The sequence below is a fragment of the Asterias amurensis genome, chromosome 9 (assembly GCF_032118995.1).
Source record: "Asterias amurensis chromosome 9, ASM3211899v1".
Taxonomy (NCBI): domain Eukaryota; kingdom Metazoa; phylum Echinodermata; class Asteroidea; order Forcipulatida; family Asteriidae; genus Asterias; species Asterias amurensis.
In genome coordinates this window covers 14510694-14518360 of record NC_092656.1, presented here as the reverse complement: position 1 = coordinate 14518360, position 7667 = coordinate 14510694, and positions in this window count along the sequence as shown.

Sequence of the window (7667 nt, the reverse complement as noted above, 5' to 3'; positions counted from 1 at the left end):
ACCTCTATTTCCACTAGTGTATTTGTGCACACGCCCTGATAGTTGACGAATCGTAATCATTGCCACACCAAATTGTCGTGCACATGTTTTAAACAATAAACAAACCCGTTTCTGCATTTACATGTTTTAGACTGTTTACTCCCTCAACTTACAAAAGTTTTCTTTATTTGTAAAGTTTTCTTTGTCTGTTTTTGTTGAATGAAGCTCAACATTTCTCCGAGCTTGATTTATTTGTCTTCCTTATGAATGTTTGTTCTTTCAATGTTATGTTTGTTTGATGGTCTATTGATACAATGGGCCGAGTAAATAAAAACTAGCAATTACTTATCAAGTTAAAGGTCCAGCATTAGCAAGAAGACTGAAAAGTCAAAGATCAGGCATGAACATTTTGCTCGCGGGATTACCTTTCACTTATAGACAAGTAAAAACGACATTTTACTAACATACTGTAGCAATTACTTGTATTTTTACAAGCTACTGTATGAGGAGCTAATTTCAGTTAATCGCTATTTATCAGCGCGAGTCCATGCCTCTATTGTTATACTCCTGAATACCCCGCTATTTGTGCTTTTCTCTGACCATTTACTACTCCGTTCAAGTAAATGGTGTTTTTCCAGTAAAAGGTTATTTATAGAGATTTGGACAAATTCTCATGCCTGATCTTAAACTTATCGAGATTTGTTAATGCTGGCCTTTATACGGCCCAGTATCTTGTAAAACCATACAGGTAATAGTACAATGTCGGTTTTATTTACATCTCAATAAGAAGAGTCCCTCAAGCATTGATATTACCTACTAGTTCGACCAATTACTAGCAATATTAAGGCTTACTTTTATTTATAAGGATTTAAGTAAAAGACTAGTAAAAGCAAATGCTAGTTTTTATTTATTCGGCCCAATATCTGTAGGTTTAATTTCACTCCAAAAAAATAATAATTGAGGACAAAAAAAGATGGGCTGAGATTTGCAGACTATACGACAACTAGACCACAATTTCATGTAAGACAGGAAACGAACAATGACACATGAAACAAACTACCACAAGAAAAGCGGAACATGTCACAAGAAACTTTTTGTTTTCTAATCATTCACAAACAAAACACTCCAAAACTTATTTACAAATTAAAGGAACGAAAGTAATTAATATATACAAAGTTTAGGTTTCCTAGAAATATAAACAACACAGTTAGAGAGGAGTCATTAATTTGGTGTGTTAGAAGTACACAAATAATGCAGATTGAGTTTGTACAATTTAAACGAAAGTTAATAGTTGAATTCAATTTGATTGTCCTCAAAAAATACAGGGTACTATTTTTTAATTGGGCCGTCAATAATGTAATTAATTCATAGTGCGTTTTAATGCGCACGTTATCCTAATTAATAAAATAAATTTAATGAAACAATACTGGAACCCCAATGACCGGGCTAGAGGTAATAATTTTGTAAAGTTTGGGACCCCCCTAACATCTTCCGACCAATGGTGCCCGTTCCAAGGCGTCAAACATCATTTAAAGGAGCAGTCATTATTGCATTTCTTGTTAGTGCATATAATACGCACGTAACTTTAATTAAAACGTGTAACAATAATTCACTGGCACCTTTGACACTTTGAATATTTTTATTCGGGAGGGTTACCTGCTTTCAAGAAACATTTTGGGTGGCATGGTTGGCTTGTGCGTAAAGCGCTCGCCTCTCACCAAGGTGACCCCGGCTCGATTCCTGATCAGGTTCTCTGCTGTGCCACGAGGGTTTTCCAGACCATCCGGTTTTCCTCCCTTGGGAAAAACACTTTCGATCTTGGCTGTGCTCCGTGGTCATAATGGGTTGATGTGGCTGGCAGCCAAATGCGCCCTTGTATGCCTGCTTTTCGAACACGTTGTAGCCGCGTCCTTCGCAATTCAGCTCTTAGCTGCGAATAAGGATGATTAGCCCCCCAAATTATTCATTATTATTTGCATGACCATTTAGTGAACCAATGATCAAACTCTGCAACTTAGAGGCGAAAACGAAAATGTTTGATTAAAGATGCTATGTCAGTTTTTTGGCCGATTTTACCCCAAAACTTTTATTTAAAATTCAACAGGTATTTTGATGGGGTCGAGAAAGTTACAAGCTTTCATTTGAGCCATTGCTCGAAAAAGTCCGCCAATTATTAGTAGCAGTGAAATAAAGTCCTCAAAATTAGTTTTTGTCGGGATCCCGACAATATATCACGTGACCAATTCTTATGTGTTGTATAAGAAACGTTTTAAATTTTTGTCATGGTTCCTGACCATTAAAAGTAAAAGTTTAACTTTTGTTTCGTTAGAGCGGGTGATACTCTTTGAAATACCATTCACTCAAAAAATATTTGTTTTAATGTTTGGGGCCAAAAGTCTGACATAGCATCTTTAATGCAAACTATAAGCATAACTCCTGTACTTCTTTTTCTGCTTTTTGAAACTTTGTTTTGAAGGGTTTCAAGAGACTTTTGCATCCAAATTTGGTTTGAAAATTGTTGTAATTTTTGTACTATCGGGGCGTAGCCTATGCATACAAACACAAGTGAAAATAGAGGCGAAAAGGGCCATTTTTAATTTATGCAAATTATGTATATTTCCCCTGCTTACTTTTTTCTACTTTTTTTGACATGTTGTTTTGGAGGGTTTGAGAAGACTGTGGCAAAACAAAAATTCTGTTTAAATTTTGTCTAGGTCAAACCACAGATTGCCTAGCCTATTTGGTAAATGGACTTTGTCAAGAACTTGCATTGGGACCAGTGAGGTAGTATCCGAACCTTCATCCTGGGCCCAATTTCATAGAGCTGCTGAAGCACAAGATTTTGTTTAAGCAAAAAAATCCTTGTTTAGTAAAATCAGATTACCGGCCAAGACTCCATTACATTTGTATGCTAAAACAACAGCTAAATACCAGTCACAAGCATTGTATATGGCATGACATTTTTGCCAGTAACATGTGAAAAATAAGCAAGCTATTTTTGTGCTTAAGCAATTTTTTTGCTTAAGCAACTCTATGAAATTGGCCCCTGATCATTTCAATCCTTTATTGTTCCACACCCATCTCAATTATTACAATATTTATTTCATTGGTTCACGATGTTACCATGTTGTAGATGTGGCTGTATGTACTGCGGACAGGTGGTTTACCTGCTCAGTTGGGCTCTGTAGGAAACCAGTCAGTGGGAAGCTGATAAGGACAACGGGAAATCAGTCCGGAATTGGAACCCCAGAAGTTTCGAAGCTTATTTCCTTGTTAGTTTAATGGGAGTTCACATTATTGAAAGCGAACTGAAGACTGAAGTGCAGGCCTTCATTGAATGCATTTAGTACCGTTATTATACTTGAGTTGGTAGATCCGACCATCTTGACATTTTCTCTCTGTTTGGTTTTGGGGTATTCTATTTTTTATTTGGTTATTATTTATTAATAGGGTTATTTATTTATTTTTGTAATACAATTTTCGCCGTGGTCATGTAAATCAACAAAATGGTTTTCGCCGTGAAACCTGCACGCAAGTAAGATACTAACCACGTTGCTTACGACCACTGGGTTGCTCTAGCCACTTTTGTTTAAATTTCTTTCCTTTCCCGCATCAGTTGTCTACGGCGATGTTTATACCATTGTAGCTCACGCACATCAGTCATAGTATTCAAGTTTAAAATTATGAAGTTTTCTAATAATTTTTTTAAGTCATCGCTGCAGTACACTTTCACAACGAATAACCTGGTTTCTGTGTCGAATGGGATAAAAAGTTTTTAAAAGTTATTTTTTTAATTTAGAGGAGACCCACACAAGTGATTAGGCTTCATCACAGTACATGTTTAGAGGGCAAGATAAATGTTGAGAAAGACTCATGTTGAGACTCACAACATTGATAATGTGATTTGTATTTGAAGGGACACGTTGTCTTGGACCGGGCGAGTTGGTCTATACGAAAAGTGTTTGAAACCGTTTGCTATGAAATGCATATGGTAAGAAAGATGTTTTAAAAGTAAAATAAAATGATCCACACATATATGCCTCGAAATTGCACGGATGCATCATGTTTTGACTCCATAAAATGGCCGACCGTGTTAGTTCACAAAGTCAAGGGGAAAACCATGCAATTTTGAAGCTTGTTGTGGTGTGGATAATTATATTGTACTTTTGAAACATCTTTCTAACCATATCGTTTTCATAACAAACGGTTTCAAATGCTTTTCATAGACCAACTCGACCGATCCATGGCAACGTGTCCCTTTAAGACGAAAGTTAATCATTCAATAAAACTGGTGCGGGACTATGTTGCTTGTTTCAAATATGTGAGTGAAAAACGAAAGGTCCATGTCAAATAATTAGTAAGCTAAAGTCTGAGGGAAAAAAGGTAAATAGTATGCTATTGACCTTTGACTTATTTAGAAGTGGTATTAAAAGTTCTTGGAACGGAACAAGGAAGGACTTCCTTGTGGTTAACGTTAGCCTTGGGTATTAATTACAAGGAAAATAACAACCGGCATTACTTTGGCCCACGGATACTTCTTACTTCCAGAAAATTTATTATTTACACCAATTAGTAAAGTTTTAAAAACCTACTCATTCATTAGTGATGATTGTATCAACCATGTCTCTTCCATTATAAGACCAAGAAACTGTGCCCAGTCTCTATCGACTTCAACGCCGTTGATCTTCTGGTGATTGAGGCTTGTGACACACCGCAAGCATAGAGAATCCCTCTGGTGGATTCACCAAATAACCAATTTATCGCAACAAATTGTTTTAACCGTCATTTCTATCAATAAGGTTTTTTTTTAATACTTGTTTATAACCATTGCCTATGTTTAATATCATCCAGTTTTTGATTCTGTTATTCTTTAATTGCCTATACGATGCACCATGATGCAGCTTTCTCTCTAGTCATACCCTTCCATGTATTCCTCTATATATAGCACTTGTATTATCCAGTAATCCACCCTTTTATACCCTCCTTTGTCCTCACCACTTTACTCTTAATGGTTCCTAGCCACCAATTGTTTATAATTTGGTAACTTTGATTTGCTATATTATTTCCCGCTTTCCTGGAGACCTTCCCTTAAAGGCAGTGGACACTATTGGTAATTACTCAAAATGATTATTAGCATAAAACCTTACTTGGTAACGAGTAATAGGAAGAGGTTGATGGTATAAAACATTGTGAGAAACGGCTCCCTCTGAAGTGGAGTAGTTTTCGAGAAAGAAGTAAGTTTCCACGAATTTGATTTCGAGACCTCAAGTTTAGAAATTGAGGTCTCAAATTTAAGCATCTGAAAGCACACAACTTCGTGTGACAAGGGTGTTTTTTTCTTTCAAAGTTATCTCGCAACTCCGACGACCAATCGAGCTCAAATGTTTATTTTATGCATATAAAATATGCAAGGATGTAGTTGAGCCGTCAAATTCACGTCAAAATTCACTTCGCTTTCCCATTCGCAGGAAGTATGAACCGGGCTTCAGTCTGCTGTCGGATGATGGCAGTGTTCATAGCGACCCAAATCAATCAAAAAATCATGACCAATTCTTTCCAGTTTATATCATGTTCTATCTAGAGTCTAGATGTCGTTCAAACTCAAGGTTACATTTACAGTAACCTATGAACATCCTACATAACAAAAATAAACAAATAAATGAAGGGAAAAAATGGGGGGGGGGAATTGAAAGCATTTACTTCCTTCTCTCAAACCGTTTCGATTTCCAAAGTTCAAATGAGTTGCTAGTAAAATATGGTAAAATGTACACTTCACCATTAGACGTGTAGTCATGCAGAGAACTATCAAGCGAATCCATAATCTAAACTGAAAAGGCCGCGGGGGATGAATCAGCGACAATGCAACTGCTTTGCTTTTCCCATTATTCTCATTTCCAGAAAGCAAATCTTTTGAATGTTGTGTGTAATAAAGGATGTTGAATGGAACAAGTCAATGAAAAGCAGTCACGCAGTCTCGTCATGACATTACCGTATATGGAATAATTTTGTTTCTTGTAATGTTTTCCCTTCTTGACCCTCAAATGCAGTTCAATGTTTGCAAACCTAACACTGTCCATTTTTACAGCTTGGTCTTAAAAATGTTTACGATTCCACAGTTATTCGTGGATCAAACTGGGACACCGTAGGTCATTTAATGTTAAAATCGACAAAACCACCGGGGACAGAACAGACAACAAATTGCTGTAAAATCACTTTCAACTGGACTTCTGAAAAATCTAAACCAAACATACCACTCAATGTTGATCCCTAAATTGCCATAGAATGCCTAAATGTTTGTATTCGGTGTATAGAAATTGAAACACAACACAATAATTTTTTCTAACTTCCCTCACAATAATGTGTACCCCTACATTTCCAACAAGAATCAATTTGAAGGTGTCACAAGTGACCAAGTTCCTAATTAAACATTGGAGGCCTCCCCCTGCACGAGGAAGTACAAACCTAAAAAATAACTTTGAACTCTACCGTGCACTTTGTGTCCAGGATGTCACGATAAGTTTGTATTAAGGTTTTACTGAAGGTTTTATCGTCCCCCAAATGAAATGCACAAAGTCCTGGTAAATACGGCCAGTTTATCAACGTTGTCCAGTTGTGACGTGTTCCGCTTTTCTTGTGGTAGTTTGTTTCCTGTGTCATAGTTCGTTTCCTGTCTTATATGAAATTGTGACATTATGTTATCGTTTAGTCTGCAAATCTCACAAAGACCATCTTTATTTTATTTTTAGGCTTTTCACTTCAAGAATTTTGTTCTTGGGGAAATTAATTAGGGAGTTAATACTTGTTATCGTTGTCTTTTAACGTCGTTTTATAAATCCGTCTCTGCATTTACATGTTTTAGATTGTTTACTCACTCAACAAAAGTTTTCTTTATTTGTAAAGTTTTCTTTGTCTGTTTTTTGTAGAATGAAGCTCAACATTTCTCCTAGCTTGATTTATTTGTCTTCCTTATGAATGTTTGTTCTTTCCAATATTATGTTTGTTTGATGGTCTATTGAATGAAACGTCCGAGTGAAATTACCATCTCCTTACTCAGGAAGGAAACCCACGTAGAACATTCTGCCATGCGTGGTTTGTGTGACTTTGCAATTAGTTAGCCATTATTTTATGTACGAAAAACAGGTGCAAATTCCAACGTTGTTTGGACACATCTTGTTTTATCCCCAAAAAACAATTCGTACAAAAGGCCGTCTAACAAGTCTCAACTGGTGGATTTGGGTTATAATTACCCCCATTGAGTCTCAACTGGTGGATTTGGGTTATAATTACCCCCATTGCCTTTTAGTTTGAATTAATGAACAAAATCGTGCGCTTAAAGAAACTGGTCGCAACCGTTTGATTACCTGTTATAATTGTTTTGCAATGTAGGCTTACGTGTTTGTTTTTTTAATTATAATATTTTGTATTATTGAAGTTAATTTGAACTCGTCCAGCGGATTTAATTTCCGGCAAAATCCAATAGTATTCGTTGTTTTGATAAACACTTATGGAGTTCAAGGAGTTGTTTGTCAGTGGACTAAACTTGTTTGCTGTCGGTCATATGTATAACAAGTTTGCACTTCAGGAAAAGGGTGTATAGCCATGATAGCCTATAATTTATAGGCCCTAACAAATATTGGGAATACCAAATATGTGAACTAATACAGAAATAACCGGAATACGCAACGTTG